At 43.5% G+C, this 17,250-nt stretch overlaps 1 protein-coding gene across 2 annotated transcripts in view; it reads right to left on the minus strand.

The window, feature by feature from the left end:
* Nucleotides 1-17,250, minus strand: part of WRN (WRN RecQ like helicase) — a 202,259-nt gene that overhangs the window by 96,521 nt on the left and 88,488 nt on the right. The gene's annotated exons all lie outside the window — the stretch shown is intronic.

A 17,250-nucleotide genomic window follows, 5' to 3' on the forward strand; every position in this document is an offset into this window, starting at 1 on the left:
GATATGCCACAGCTAGATATGAAAGTCCCTGTTGTCTGGAATATTCCCATTCACGTATGGAAAAATTCAGTTTGCATCCAGAGCTTTAAAACACGTACAAGACACAAAGCTTAAATAGGAGACATATCAAAAGTTTGAATCGGTGGGGGTCCGGGTGCGGAGACCTCCACCATTGCTAAAACTAAAGTGCAGAAGCGATCAGCTGAGTGCTTTGCGCCTTCAGCTTTGATCAGTGCTCATAGGTCAGGCTGAAGACAGCTTACAGTACATTCGGAAAGTCCTTAGACCCTTTTACATTTAGTTATGTTGAGGCTTTATGCTAAAATAATTTCCCCATTATTCTGCCCTCAATACCCCACAATAAAGTGAAAACAGAAATGTTTGCAAATTTATTAAAAATGGAAAAACTCAAATTTCGAATAGACATAAGTATTCAGACCTTTTGCCATGACCGGAGCCGGCTCCTGGTTTATGTGAGCCCTTGGGCAACACAGAATTAGTGTGCCCCTTTGCGGGGGGAAACTCACTTACGGCTGCAGTAAAACGGCAGCTTGTGCCCCCATATAGAAGTTAGGCCCTGTTTATGCCCCCATATATACAGTGCCCTCTGTAGGTAATGCCACACACACCCCTGTGGATAGTGCCACAGTGCCCTCTGTATATATTGCCACACCCCCCTGTAGATACAGCCACAGCCCTCGGTAGATAATGCCACACAGCTTCCTGTAGAAAATGCCACACAGCCCTCCTTGTAAATAGGGCCACACACATCGCATCCTGTAGATATCGCTACAGCCTCCTCCCTGTAGATTACACCATTGGGGCTCCCTCTAGCAGTGGAATCCCTAGCCAGAGCATTGCCAACGCTCTGGCCGGGGAAACTGGTCCCGGAGGAGCACTTGATGTCAGGGGCTCCGCTAGGAGAGGAATTCCTCCCAGAGCGTCAGCAATGCTCGGGGGGGGATTCTGCTCCTAGAGAAGCCATATTGGCAGCATAAGTAAGCACCTGGCAGCCGAGTGAGCCCCCCAATGGGGAAGAATTAAACTGGGGAAGAATTATACTGCAAGGGTTGGGGTCTGACTGCTGAGAGCTCTGTCATAGATGCTCAGACACCCCCCCCCCCTTGTAGCACAAGTCTGCTAGATAAGGGCTCTTAAAGGCATAGCGTAGCCGGGGAAGGAATAAATATGGCGAACGGTCCTAAAAGTTTACTGGGGGATCGGCCCAGGGGGCACATGGACAGCAGCGTCAGCACCCGGCGGCCAAGTGGACCCTCCCAAGGGTAGTGGGCCCCGGCACATCCCCAGGTGCTGACTCCGGCCCTGGCGATGACACTTGAAATCTAGCTCTGGGAGCCTCCCATTTCTCTAGCTCATCTTTGAAATGTTTCTACACCTTGATTAGAGTCCACCTGTGGTAAATTCATTTGATTGGATATGATTTGGAAAGACACACCCCTGTCTATATAAAGTCTCAAAGCTGACAATACATATCAGCGCAAAAACCAAGCCATCATGAGGCAAAAACTGCCTGTAAAAGTTTAGAGACAGTATTGCATGGAGGCACAGGTCTGGAGAAGCGTACAAAAAAAATTGTGTCATTCACATAACGCACCAAAACAGGTCCACTGCCGAACCTAATCTGGTGTTGGAAACCTGCACCTCGACTCCATACTTCAAACACAGGTTATACCCACTAGTTTGCATTATTGTGGAAAAGGATCCATACTGCAGCAGGATAATGACCCAAAACACATGTCAAAGCTTTGCAAGTACTACTGGTAATCGTGCAAGGCTTTGACGTGTGTGTTTTGAGTGTCATGGATTTCCTTTCAAAGTCACCTGACCTTAAAGGGGTAGTCCACTTTGTATTAGAATGGTCCCCCAGAGATAAGCGGATTACAGGTTGTCCTGTTGCTGGTGTCCCCAGCAATTAACTGTAATATGTGGGGAAACCGGGCAGCAAGTGTGCAGCGCCACCACAGGAGAAAAGAAGCATTAAACAGTTCTCATTGAAATCAATTGGCTGTCCATGCAATGCATGGACATGCAACAGAGACTTTTTAGCCACTCTTTGCTCTGAATGGGAGACCTTTATCTATTTATTCATAATTCCCTAATATTACATTTGAAAACAGGTTTTCTAAAGAGGACAACGCCTTCAACGACATGGAACATTCACAGAAGTCAGGCTGCCCTAAACAGTGCTTACATTGTACTGTGTCTGCAGGGCAGCGATAGAGCTTCAATAATTCCCTCATGTCATACTTAAAGTTGCTCCAGACATTGCCTTTACGGTAAGCTTGTTTTTTTTCACAAAGCCTAAATTGTATAATAAGAGAGATTGAACAGTTTTTTTGGTTTATTAAAAGAAACATTGACTAATAATTATGTGAAACTGATAACTTAACATTACAAGCATCATGCATGATTGCTGCTTTGTTGATGGAATCCTAATACTGACTCAATTCTGTAACATGTCATTAAATATGGGCCAACCTTTAATTTCCTTGTTGTTTTTATTTTTTACATTTGAGGTTTCCTTTCTAGAGAGCTCTTAAGCTTTCATTGTAACAAAGGCGGTATAAAATTTCACCAAATTCAACTTCCTAATTCGAAAGATCCCAGGAGAACTTTTACTACAGCAGACTGACTAGATTTCAAATAATAAGAGGAAACCTGATCCCCTCCTGTGGTCTGTTTCAGGAATACCTGAAAGCCCATCTGCACCTAGTTATCCGGGGGACAAAACATACAGGTGGCGGAAAACAAGCAAAATAATAATTTAGTCCACTGTAGAAAAAAAAACATTCATCTATGCTGTGTATTACCATTGTGATATGTATGTACATATGAACCTGTCTTACCATTGTGGGTGGGTATTAGTGTCACAACTGTACCTGTGTATATGTATGTGTGTATGTATGTATGTATGTATGTATGTATGTATGTATGTGTATTTCCATTGTATAGGTGTATGTATGTGTATATTAGTGTTATCTATGTACGTACAAGTACATTTGTGTTACAATTAAGTGTGTGTATGTTACCATTGTATGTACACTACCGTTCAAAAGTTTAGGGTCACTTAGAAATTTCCTTATTTTTGAAAGAAAACAACAGTTTTTTTTCAATGAAGATAACATTAAATTAATCAGAAATACACTCTATACATAGTTAATGTGCTAAATGACTATTCTAGCTGCAAACGTCTGGTTTTTAATGCAATATCTACATAGGTGTATAGAGGCCCATTTCCAGCAACCATCACTCCAGTGTACTAATGGTACAGTGTGTTTGCTAACTGTGTTAGAAGGCTAATGGATGATTAGAAAACACTTGAAAACCCTTGTGCAATTATGTTAGCACCGCTGTAAACAGTTTTGCTGTTTAGAGGAGCTATAAAACTGACCTTCCTTTGAGCTAGTTGAGAATCTGGAGCATTACATTTGTGGGTTCGATTAAACTCTCCAAATGGCTAGAAAAAGAGAGCTTTCATGTGAAACTCGAAAGTCTATTCTTGTTCTTAGAAATGAAGGCTATTCCATGCGAGAAATTGCCAAGAAACTGAAGATTTCCTACAACGGTGTGTACTACTCCCTTCAGAGGACAGCACAAACAGGCTCTAACCAGAGTAGAAAGAGAAGTGGGAGGCCCCGCTGCACAACTGAGCAACAAGAAAAGTACATTAGAGTCTCTAGTTTGAGAAATAGACGCCTCACAGGTCCTCCACTGGCAGCTTCATTAAATAGTACCCGCAAAACGCCAGTGTCAACGTCTACAGTGAAGAGGCGACTCCGGGATGCTGGCCTTCAGGGCAGAGTGGCAAAGAAAAAGCCATATCTGAGACTGGCTAATAAAAGGGAAAGATTAATATGGGCAAAAGCACACAGACATTGGACAGAGGAAGATTGGAAAAAAGTGTTATGGACAGACGAATCGAAGTTTGAGGTGTTTGGATCACACAGAAGAACATTTGTGAGACGCAGAACAACTGAAAAGATGCTGGAAGAGTGCCTGACGCCATCTGTCAAGCATGGTGGAGGTAATGTGATGGTCTGGGGTTGCTTTGGTGCTGGTAAAGTAGGAGATTTGTACAAGGTAAAAGGGATTTTGAATAAGGAAGGCTATCACTCCATTTTGCAACGCCATGCCATACCCTGTGGACAGCGCTTGATTGGAGCCAATTTCATCCTACAACAGGACAATGACCCAAAGCACACCTCCAAATTATGCAAGAACTATTTAGGGAAGAAGCAGGCAGCTGGTATTCTATCTGTAATGGAGTGGCCAGCGCAGTCACCAGATCTCAACCCCATAGAGCTGTTGTGGGAGCAGCTTGACCGTATGGTACGCAAGAAGTGCCCATCAAGCCAATCCAACTTATGGGAGGGGCTTCTGGAAGCATGGGGTGAAATGTCTCCCGATTACCTCAGCAAATTAACAGCTAGAATGCCAAAGGTCTGCAATGCTGTAATTGCAGCAAATGGAGCATTCTTTGACGAAACAAAGTTTTAAGGAGAAAATTATTATTTCAAATAAAAATCATTATTTATAACCTTGTCAATGTCTTGACTATATTTTCTAGTCATTTTGCAACTCATTTGATAAATATAAGTGTGAGTTTTCATGGAAAACACAAAATTGTCTGGGTGCCCCCAAAGTTTTGAACGGTAGTGTATTTATGTTATCATTCTATGTGTGTGTATGAATGAATGTTACTACTGTATATATAGTTGTATTTCTTTTACCATTTATGTGTCTGTATAAATGTATTTTAGCATAGCTTATAAGTGTATTGATGTGAGTTATCTTTGCATATACTATTGTATAGAACAGTACACATATTAAATCATTCCTTGCTAGAGGTTATCTGGTAAGATAAAATTGATGGCTATAGTGACACACCAATCAGGGCTTCTGGCGTGTCACTATGAAACGTCAGAAGTATTTTAGAAGTTTAGTTACCGTTAAAGGAAATATAAAAAAAAAAAAAAAAGTTATCAATATGTGCGGAAGACCTAGAATATGCACAAGAAAAAATAAAAAAAGAGTAAAGAAAACAAATGAATGGCCTAACCTAAGGAAAGATCGGTGTGGGTCCAACAATCAGCTGTTCAAAAGGCGCCACAGTGCTCCACTGCACGCTGCCTCCTCTTTAAAGCCTACGCTGTTCTATACTGTCAATAGCCGTCACACTTGTAGAAGCGGTTCACAGTATTACAGTTTTCTCTCATTCAAGTGAATTAATTCCCCTTCATTCTAAGGACCGGTGGTGTTCCCGACACTTGAAACCCCTTGAAATACAAGCAAAAGTGTTAAACTATATATATCTATATACATACATATATATATATATATATACCGTATATATATATATATATTTGGTATTGCTGCGATCGGAACGACCCATATAATAGAATCAACATATTATTTAAACCACACGATGAACAGTAGAATGCTTTTATTATCGATTTCCCTCTCAAATTCCTAAAAGGTAATAAATTTACTATGTATACCCAAAAATGGTTCTAATAAAATATATATGACTCGTCCTGTAAAAAACAAGCCCTCATACAGCTACATTGATGGAAAAATTAAAAAAAAGTTATTAATCTTGGAATACAGTGACATAAAAACGATTATTTTCCATTAAATGTGCTATTATTGTGCATAAGTAGTAAAACCTAAAAAGAAAACTATAGATATTTGGTGTGACCAAATTATACTGACCCATAGGACTAAGGTAACATGTTATTTATTGTGCAAGGTGAACGGTGTATATTTAAAAGGGAAAAAACTATGGCGGTATTACTGATTTTTTTCAACTCCCCTCAAAAAAAAAAGTTAATACATGTTAAAGAATAAGTTCTATGTACCCTAAAATGAGCTCTCATACAGTCTATTGATGGTAAGAAAACGATAATTACTAAGGCTCTGTTCACATCTGCGTTGGGGTCCCGTTCTGACATTCCGTCAGACTTTCAGTCAGAACGAGACCCTGAACAGACACAAACTGACTCAGACGACCACACTATTGCTTCTGGCAAAATGACGGGTCCGATGCACAACAGAGACAAACGGATGAAATCAATGGTGATGGAAACGGAAACCTCTGGTTTCCATCTGTATCAGTTTGTCTCTGTTCATGGTCTCGTTCTGACGGAAAGCTCCGACGGAACGTTAGAACGGGACCCCCAACACAGATGTGAACAGAGCCTTACCGGTAATTTGATTTTCTAGATTTTACGACAGCACCATGAGGGAGGGACCTCCCCCCTAGGGACAGCAAATTGGATATTTAAAGAGGCACCTCCTCTCTCTCCCCAGTGGATTACCGAGACTCAAGAAGGAGAACCGTTTGTAAAACATGAACAATAAGATAATATCGAGAGTGCAAAAAAAACATAGGTAGAGTAAGCTAAACAGATAGCTTGTTTGATCCATCATACAATGCAGTTTACTGGCTTTTGTCCCCATATTCTTTCCCCAGAATTAACCCCTTCCCGCTCCTTGACGTACTATTACGTCATGGCAGCTGTATCGTTCGCGCTCCATGCCGTAATAGTACGTCTCGGGAGTAACGGCCGTTTCGGCCGTCCTCCCGACACATACAGGAGCTGTGACGATGCTGTCTTGTTCAGCAGCTGTCACAGCTCCTACAGCGGGGACCAATCGCTGTGTCCCCGCTGATTAACCCCTTAAAAGCCGCGTTCTATAGAGATCGCGGCTTTTTAGGGGTTAAGCTGCCATCGCCGGCCTGCTACGCGATAGCGGCCGGCGATGGTGACTATGGCAACCGGACACCAAACAATGGCTGACAACGTCAGGACCCACTATGCTTGCTGTCAGTGAGTAGCTGACAGTTCTAATACACTGCACTACGCATGTAGTGCAGTGTATTAGAATAGCGATCAGGGCCTCCTGCCCTCATGTCCCCTAGTGGGACAAAGTAATAAAGTAAAAAAAAAGTTAAAAAAAGATGTGTAAAAATAAGAAAATAAAAGATTTAAAAGTAATAAAAGTAAAAATCCCCCTTTTTCCCTTATCAGTCCTTTATTATTAATAAAAATATATAAACAAACAAATAAACTATACATAATTGGTATCGCCGCGTCCGTAACGGCCTGAACTACAAAATGATTTCATTATTTATCCCGCACGGTGCACGCCGTAAAATAAAATAATAATAAACCGAACCACAATCACAATTCTTTGGTCACTTCACCTCCCAAAAAATGGAATAAAAAGAGATCAAAAAGTCGCATGTACCTAAAAATGGTGCTGATCTAAACTACAGTTCGTTACGCAAAAAATAAGTCCTCGCACGGCTTTATTGATTGAAAAATAAAAACGTTCTGGCTCTTAGAATAAGGTAACACAAAAAGTGAATGATTGTTTACAAAACGTATTTTATTGTGCAAACGCCATAAGACATTAAAAAAAACTATAAACATCTGGTATCGCCGTAATCGTATCGCCCCGCAAAATAAAGTGAATAAGTCATTTATAGCGCACGGTGAATGCTGTAAAAAAAAAAACGAAAAAAAAAACAATAGTACAATTGCTGTTTTTTAGTCACCACGCCAACTAAAAATAGAATAAAAACTGATCAAAAAGCCGCATGCACCCCAAGAAAACTACAATGGATTCCTCAAGGGGTCTAGTTTCCAAATTGGGGTCACTTTTGGGGGGTTCCCAATGTTTTGGCACCACAAGACCTCTTCAAACCGGACATGGTGCCTAATAAAAAAGAGGCTTCAAAATCCACTAGGTGCTCCTTTGCTTCTGAGGCCGGTGCTTCAGTCCATTACCGCACTAGGGCCACATGTGGGATATTTCTCAAAACTGCAGAATCTGGGCAATACGTATTAATTTGCGTTTCACTGATAAATCCTTTTGTGTTATAAAAAAAATGGTATAAAGAGGATTTTCTGACAAAAAAAAAATGTACATTTCACCTCTACTTTGCTCTAAATTTTTGTGAAACACCTAAAGGGTTCATAAACTTTCTACATGCTGTTGTGAATACTTTGAGGGGTCTAGTTTCTAAAATGGGGTATTTGATAGGGGTTTCTAATATATGGGCCCCTCAAAGCAACTTCAGAACTGAACTGGAACCTAAAAAAATAAATAAATGAGGCAATACTTGGCTTCTTACATTATACTGATAATGAGCCGTGCCCACCCCGAGATGACCCCAGTTTTGACCGTTTGTATAAACGGAGACCCCTATTAGACCGTTCCAGTGCCCGGTTTTCCCCAGCATACACCCCGAGAAGTGTATTTCTATTGATGAGTCCCTGGTACATTTTAAAGGGAGGGTTCAATTCCGCGAGTACCTGCCGGGTAAGAGGGCAAGGTATGGCGTGAAGATGTATAAGCTGTGAGAGTGCATCAGGGTATACCTACAGGTTTAGGATATATGAAGGAAAGGCCACCCCCAAACCAGACTGCATCCTGGACTACAATAGGTACATGGGAGGGATGGACTTGTAAGATCAAGCCCTGAAGCCCTACAGCGCCATGCGGTGTGGTATAAGGAAGCTGGCCGGGCACATCATACAGATGGCATTGTACAATGCGTACATGCTACGTCGATGTGCAGGCCAGACGGGAACTTTCCTGGAATTTCAAGAGGTGATTATCAAGAACCTAATCTTTAGGGACCAAGAAGGGGGGGCACCCAGTACTTCTGGAAGTGAGCCCACACGCATCGTACCACTTTCCAGGAGAAGTTCCCCAAACTGGCAAGAAGGGAAAAAGTCAAAAGAGGTGCAATGTCTGCTATAAGAGGGCGATAATGGATGACACAATATATCAATGTGACACGTGTCCCGAATAACCAGAGCTCTGTATGAAAGTGTTTTAAAATTTATCATACATCCCTTGGTTTATAATTTACCCCAATTTTACTTACCCTGATGCACTCCACACAGCTTATCCCCCCTCGTCTTTCCCCTCTGGGCCCTGCTGTGTGTCCAGGCAGCTGATAACAGCCACATGTAGGGTATTGCCATACCCGGGAGAACCCACATTACAGTTTATGGGGTGTAGGTCTCCGGTCAAAATGCTCACTACACCTCTAGATGAATGCCTTAAGGGTGTAGTTTTTAAAACGGGGTCACTTCTTGCGGGTTTCAACTGTACTGGTACCTCAGGGGCTTCTGCATACATGACTTCGCACTAGAAAATCCCCAGTAGGCCAAATGGTGGTCCTTTCCTTCTGAGCCCTCCCATGGGCCCAAACGGCAGTTTATCACAACAAATGGGGTATTGCGGCACTCAGAACAAATTGCGCAACAGAATGGGGTATTTTGTTTCTTGTGAAAATAAGAAATTTTCAGCCAAAACGACATATTATTTGAAAAAAATAATTTTGTTTTCATTCCCAGCCCAATTCAAATAAGTTCTGTGAAAAAACTATGGGGTCAAAATGGTCACAACACCCATAAATGAATTCCTTGAGGGGTGTAGTTTCCAAAATGGGGTCATTTGTTGTGGGTTTCTATTGCTTTGATACCTCTGGGGCTCTGCAAATGCGACATGGCACCCGAAAACTAATCCAGCAAAATCTGTACTCCAAAGAACACACAGCGCTCCTTTCCTTCTGAGCCCTCCCATGGGCCCAAACGGCAGTTTATCACCACAAATGGGGTATTGCCGCACTCAGGACAAATTGGGCAACAAAATGGAGTATTTTATTTCTTGTGAAAATAAGAATTTTTGAGCTAAAATGACATATTATTGGAAAAAATATATTTTTTTTTAATTCCCAGCACAATTCAAATAAGTTCTGTGAAGAAACTATGGAGTCTAAATGGTCACATTACCCATAAATGAATTCCTTGAGCGGTGTAGTTTCCAAAATGGGGTCACTTCTGGTGGGTTTCCATTGCTTTGATACCTCTGGGGCTCTGCAAATGCGACATGGCACCCGAAAACCAAACCAGCAAAATCTGTACTCCAAACAACACACAGCGCTCCTTCCCTTCTGAGGCCTCCCATGGGCCCAAACGGCAGTTTATTGCCACAAATGGGGTATTGATGCACTCAGGAGAAATTGGGCAACAAAACTGAGTATTTTGTTCCCTTTGAAAATAAGAAATTTTGGTAAAAAATTACATCTTATTGGAAAAAATGTCATTTTTTTAATGTCACAGCCCAATTGAAATAGGTGCTGTGAAAAAACTGTGTGGTCAAAATGCTAACAACAACCATAAATGAATTCCTTGAGGGGTGTAGTTTCCAAAATGGGGTCACTTTTGGTGGGTTTCCATTGCTTTGATACCTCTGAGGCTCTGCAAATGCGACATGGCACCCGAAAACCAATCCAACAAAATCTGGACTCCAACAAACATATAGCGCTCCTTTCCTTCTGAGCCTTCCCATGGGCCCAAACGGCAGTTTATCACCACAAATGGGGTATTGCCACACTAAGGACAAATTGGGCAACAAAATGGGGTATTTTGTTCCCTGTGAAAATAAGAAATTTTGATCACAAATGACATTTTATTGGAAAAAATGACATTTTTTTAATTTCAGAGCCCAATTCAAATACGTGCTGTGAAAAAACTGTGCGGTCAAAATGGTAACAACAACCCTAAATGAATTCCTTGAGGGGTGTAGTTTCCAAAATGGGGTCACTATTGGGGGATTCCTACTGTTTTGACACCTCAACACCTCTTCAAACCTGGCATGCTGCCTAAAATATATTCTAATAAAAAAAGAGGACTCAAAATGCACTAGGTGCTTCTTTGCTTCTAGGGCTTGTGTTTTAGTCCACGAGCGCAGTAGGGCCACATGTGGGACATTTCTAAAAACTGCAGAATCTGGACAATACATATTTAGTAGTGTTTCTCTGGTAAAACCTTCTGTGTTACAGAAAAAAAAATGAATAAAATTGAAATTCAGCAAGAAAAATGAAATTTGCAAATTTCACCTCCACTTTGCTTTAATTCCTGTGAAATGCCTGGAGGGTTAAAAAACTTTCTAAATGCTGTTTTGAATACTTTGAGGGGTCTAGTTTTTAAAATGGGGTGTTTTATCAGGGTTTCTAATACATAGGCCCCACAAAGCCACTTCAGAACTCAAGAGGTACCTTAAAAAAAGGGCTTTTGAAATTTTCTTAAAAATATGAGAAATTGCTGTTTATGTTCTAAGCCTTGTAACGTCCAAGAAAAATAAAAGAATGTTCAAAAAACGATGCCAATCTAAAGTAGACATATGGGAAATGTGAACTAGTAACTATTTTGGGTGGTATAACCGTCTGTTTTACAAGCAGATGCATTTAAATTCTGAAAAATGCAATTTTTTCAAAATTTTCTCTAAATTTTGCAATTTTTCACCAATAAACACTGAATATATCGACCAAATTTTACCACGAACATGAAGCCCAATGTGTCACGAGAAAACAATCTCAGAATCGCTTGGGTAGGTTTAAGCATTCCGACGTTATTACCACATAAAGTGAAATATGTCCGATTTGAAAAATGGGCTCTGAGCCTTAAGGCCAAAACTAGGCTGCGTCCTTAGAAATTGCTAGAAATTATTATTTTTTTTTCTTCAGTTAAACAGTTAGTATTTAAGTGATTAAACATTGTTTTAATTTTTTTAATTATTTCACAAGTCAGGAAATATTATAAATTAGATTCTAATTTATAACATTTCCATGTGCTGGTCACTAGAGGGAGCAATTCCCAAAATTGCAGCATTGCAATGTGGTAAAGCAACCTCATTGCTTCATGCTGCAAATTTGGTGTAGACACACACGCTCTAGTGAGCTCACACAATCCCCCCTCCCTTATCCTGGCTGAAAAAGGAGGTGGTTGAATCTTCTAATCCTCCTACACTGTGCATTCGCTCAGAAACTGGCGGCACACAGTGTAGGAGGATTAGATACAGTGGTAATCAGACAGTATAACACGAACATAATACACACATCACATACACAAACATAACTTACCTGCTCCTGCCGCCGCTACTGCCTCCAATCCTACTCCTCGAGTCTTCGCTGCCTGGAACATATGTCCGGAAGCCGCGACCGGAAGTAGTCATCTTACTGTCCGGCCACGGCTTCCGGTCCACATGAAAATGGCGCCGGATGTCGCTCTGCCGAAGACCTTCCTTTTGGAATGTGTGGGAGCGGCGCATGCGCCGTTCCCACACAGACGGCGTACACTATAGTGAATGGAACGGTTCCCGTTCACATTCTTTATGGGGATGTATGTGCCGTATTCCATCTCTATATGTGTCGTTAATCCACACATACAGAGATGAAAAAAAAAAAGGCAGCCCCCATAGTGAAGTAAAAGTAAGAAAAAAGTAAAACACAAGTAAATAAAATGTATTTTAATACCACACTAAAAGCAAATTTATATAAAAAAAAATTTTTTCGCGACACCTGTGCTTTAAAGCAATAAATTAGAAGATTTTCCCCCATGCTCCGCACACCGGAGATATTGCAGAATTCATCACCTGACGTAAAGTGAATAAAATTCCTGCTCTCTCAAAGAATTTCTGGCAAAAGAATGGCAATATTACTTCCTAAGACCGTTTGACTAAAGCCATTGAGAACTATGTTAAAGTCCCATGGGACCTGACACAAACTAGCTGATGCCTTAAAAAAAAAATCTAACGATACATGGGTCAGAAGCTAACCTAAAGAGTAGATAATGCAGCAGCATGGTTTTAACCCTTTATCTAACCCTGCTTGCAAAAAAAGAAAAACATTTTTATTTAGACACATCAGGTTTCAGAGATAAAAGATTAGAAGAACCCAGAAATTCCCCATAAATGGCCAAGGTAACCGGTTTTGGACTTTTTAAAAGTGTGGTTATGACCGGTTCTGAAAGACCTTTAATTTTAAGAAGGGACCTCCCAGGATTCAGGCCGAGTGGTGAAGGCCCTTCACCTGTTTGGGGTACAGGTAGGGCCGGCTCCAGGTTTATGTGGGCCCTTGGGCGACACAGACTCAGTAGGTCCCACTGCGGGGGACCTCACGGCGGCAGTAAAATGGCAGAAAACGTCACTTTGTGCCCTCATATAGACGTTAAGCCCTGTTTATGCCCCCATATAGAAGTTAGGCCCCCAGTTTGTACCCCCCATAAATTTAGTGCCCTCTGTAGATCGTGCCACACAGCCCCCCCTCCCAGGTTTTGCCACACAGCCCCCACCTCCCAGGTTGCCACACAGCCCCCACCTCCCAGGTTTTGCCACACAGCCCCCACCTCCCAGGTAGCGCCACGCAGCCACCTCCCAGGTAGCGCCACACAGCCCCCACCTCCCAGGTAGCGCCACACAGCCCCCACCTCCCAGGTAGCGCCACACAGCCCCCCCCTACTCCCAGGTAGCGGCACACAGCCCCCCCCTACTCCCAGGTAGCGGCACACAGCCCCCTCCTCCCAGGTAGTGGCACACAGCCCCCTCCTCCCAGGTAGTGGCACACAGCCCCCTCCTCCCAGGTAGTGGCACACAGCCCCCTCCTCCCAGGCAGTGGCACACAGCCCCCTCCTCCCAGGCAGTGGCACACAGCCCCCTCCTCCCAGGCAGTGGCACACAGCCCCCTCCTCCCAGGCAGTGGCACACAGCCCCCTCCTCCCAGGCAGTGGCACACAGCCCCCTCCTCCCAGGCAGTGGCACACAGCCCCCTCCTCCCAGGCAGTGGCACACAGCCCCCTCCTCCCAGGCAGTGGCACACAGCCCCCTCCTCCCAGGCAGTAGCACACAGCCCCCTCCTCCCAGGCAGTGGCACACAGCCCCCTCCTCCCAGGCAGTGGCACACAGCCCCCTCCTCCCAGGCAGTAGCACACAGCCCCCTCCTCCCAGGTAGTGCCCTACACCCACCCTCCCCGCTAGTACCACACAGCCTCCCTCTCTGTAGGTAGCGCCTTTGGGGTTCCCTCTAGGAGTGGAATCCCCAGACAGAGCATTGCCGATGCTGGGGATTCCGCATCAGGAGAAACCCCTGACGTCACTGTCCATATATGGACAGTGTTGTCAGGGTCAACCCCAGAGCCATAGTCTGCCTGGGACTCCTGCACCTGACATCACTGTCCATATATGGATAGTGATGTCAGGAGTAGGGCTGAAGTCCCAGGCAGACCGCTAGTAAAGGCTCTGGTCTGGTACTCCAGCTCCGGGAAGCCCCAGACATCACAACCCCAGTGCCAAAGTCCCGGGCAGAGCACTACTAGACTCCTTCTCTCCTCCTGACATCACTGTTCATATATCGACAGTGATGTCAGGGGCTTCCCCAGAGATGGAGTCCCGGAGCAGAGCCGCTAGCGCTCTGTCTGGGACTCCTCTCCTCCTGACATCACTGTTCATATATGGACAGTGATGCTGTGACGACGGCAGCGACAGCACGCTGGCCCTGAGTACAGGTCCCTGCATCATAAGATTCAAAAACTCTGGATCAAGAAATCTCATCCACTTCTGCGTAAGTGATATGCGGAAATTCGGCACACAAATTGACATGTGGTGTGTTTTTTTTTAAAGCCGCAGCATGTCAACTGTGGTTGCGGAATCGCCGGTATTTTGTTGCGGGTTTTCCACATTCAATTCAATGTGGATCTAAAACCCGCAACAAACAGTCAAGCGTTACGACTTTTGCGGCGGAATCGCAGCGATTGCGAACACCTTATACTTACCTCTGACATTCTGCAGGTCGGCCTCCTGGGATGAAACGTCATAATGCTGCAGTTTTCCACAGTGGACATTCTGGGTGAAAAACTGCACCACAGTTTGGTGCAGTTTTTCGGACAGAATTTCCTGAGGCCCCCAGGGCGGATATTGTGTGTACCATTACGCAGTGTATCTGCCTCGTGTGAACTTAACCTAAGGCCTTGTTGACATCTGGGTTCGGCATTCCGTTGTTCTGCTCCATCAGAGGAGCAGAACAAAGTAAATGCCGGAAGCACAGGCTTAATTGAACAACAGAGGCAACCTGCACCATTTGGTTCCGTTGGGGTGTCCCTGTATTTACCGGAAACAATAGTGCAGCATGCTGCGCTATTGTTTTCGGTATTTTTGGTGGAATATGCGACAGAGACCACTTACAAAGCATCCAACGCAGACATGAACAGGGTCTAAGGAGAATGAATTCAGACCTGTCGGGTGTTTGTTTGGATATAGGGGAAAAAAAATTGGTCGTCTTCCGATTTTGTTTTGTTGTGAAAAAAATATCGTCCATATCTGCCAATAGCTTGGTAAATACCGTTAGTGCGAGCAAAATATCAATTGGGAGGGCACAGAATTGTAGATGTCAGAGTGGAGGTCGGATAAGCCACTATCCTTAGGAATTTTTTTAATTCTCTATAAATAGGGACATGGTAGTAGGTGTTATTTTTTTTATATCTACAGAGGCCAAATAGTTAACTTTTTTTGTTTTGATTTTGAATTGGTATTTTAAGACCCTGTTCACACAGAGTTCTTTTGCAGGTGAAAAATCTGCCTCAAAATTCCTTCAGGAATTGCGAGATCACGCTGTGCTGTGAGTAAGTCCCACAGAAACTTTACCGACGTGTCGGGAGTGTGAATAGACATCGCAACCTGGCTGGAAGCGATGTCTATTCTCTCCCAAGACACTTCGGTAAAGTTAATGTGGGAGTAAGTGACAGCCAGTGGCGTAACTACCGCCGTAGCAGCGGTAGCGGCTGCTACGGGGCCCGCGGCATGAGGGGGCCCGTGTCGCCCACAGGCACGGGCCCCCACCATGGCCGGAGGCTCCGCTAGCAGCCGCTATGGCTGCTACAGCGGGACGCCACTGAACACTACGGCAGAGCAGGGAGGTATCTCCCCGCTCTGCCATTAAACAAAAGACATGTATCCCCTATCCACAGGATATCCACAGGATATCCACAGGATAGGGGATACATGTGTGATCGCTGGCAGCGATAGGGAGAACGGGGGACTTCCGGGGTCTGTGTCGGCAGCTCCGTAGAAATGTTACATGTTGTTTTAATTGCACAGTGAATTCCATAAAAACGGCGTGCAAAAAAACATGGAGGAATCGAGGCATTTTGGTCCACTTCACTTCCTCCTTGCCGTACAGTACAGTACTACCGCCAGGGACATGTCAGAGGCAACCATAGCCTCTGGTCCCTTAGAAACCCCAGTAGAGTCACCAGGCCACCATCTAGGTAAAAACCACTTGGAGCTCAATAAAGAAATTTAAGACAGAGCTCATCCAGGTCGCCCTCCAATGGACAAAATACCACTTGGGAGAGAGAGTAGGTGCCTCTTTTTATATCCTGTTTTCCTGTCCATAGGTGGGAGGTACCTCTGTGATGGTGCGGTCGTGGGAGAAAAGTTATGGCGCTCAGTATATGGCAACACAAAAATAAATCATTTATTTTTTTATTTTTTTAAAAAAAAAGTAGTTTCCATGTGCAAAAGCAGTGAAATTAAAAAAAAAAAACTATATAAATTTAGTTTGGCTGTAATCGTAACAGCCCGCAGAATAAAATGGTCATGTCAGACTTAAAGTGAACCTGTCACCAGCATTTCACCTATTAAACCAGCAATACCTGGCGGTAGTGGGTGAAAAATTATTTCTATATAACCTATAATTGTCTTCTTAGTCGGCTCTGTAGCTTTAGTATTCAGTTTTTGAGTGTTCCCACACCGTATGCTAATGAGCAAAAAAAAGAGTCAAATCTTCATTTGAATTGAGTCAAATCTTCGTTTGAAAAGAGTCATATCTTCATTCCTCAAGTCTTTCCGAGTTTACCCCGCCTCCTTACTTTTGATTGACAGCTCCTCGCCTTCCCCCAGCACACACAATCCCTTGCTTGTGCATTTATGTCCTCTTCTGATGTGTGCGCACAAAGGGACACAGGATTATTACGATAAAAGGTGCAAAATGTTTGCAGACCGTTATTTACAGTCCGAGGAGGAGTTTAGGAGAGGGGATAACACCAATGAACTTTTTATAGCAGCGGCCAGTGAGGGACAAGTAAAGTTCAATGGGTGAAATGCTGGTGACAGGTTCCCGTTAAGATTGCCCATAGGTCACATTTGACTCCAAAGGTGGGGTATAAGATTGGTATCTATGAATCGTCGTGTTGCTTCAAATGTCAAGCACCCGCAGCCAATCTCTACAATTGTTTGTGGCCGTGCAGGCACATTCGTGTTATTGGTCTCGCATATGCACATTCACTACTACTCACCTCACCAATTTTGTCCCTGATACGATAATGTGGGCGGTGTTTGGGTACATGGACCCTGAAGTTCACAGGTGTTCTCCTG

The sequence above is a fragment of the Rhinoderma darwinii genome, chromosome 1, assembly GCF_050947455.1.
Source record: "Rhinoderma darwinii isolate aRhiDar2 chromosome 1, aRhiDar2.hap1, whole genome shotgun sequence".
Classification (NCBI taxonomy): Eukaryota; Metazoa; Chordata; class Amphibia; order Anura; family Rhinodermatidae; genus Rhinoderma; species Rhinoderma darwinii.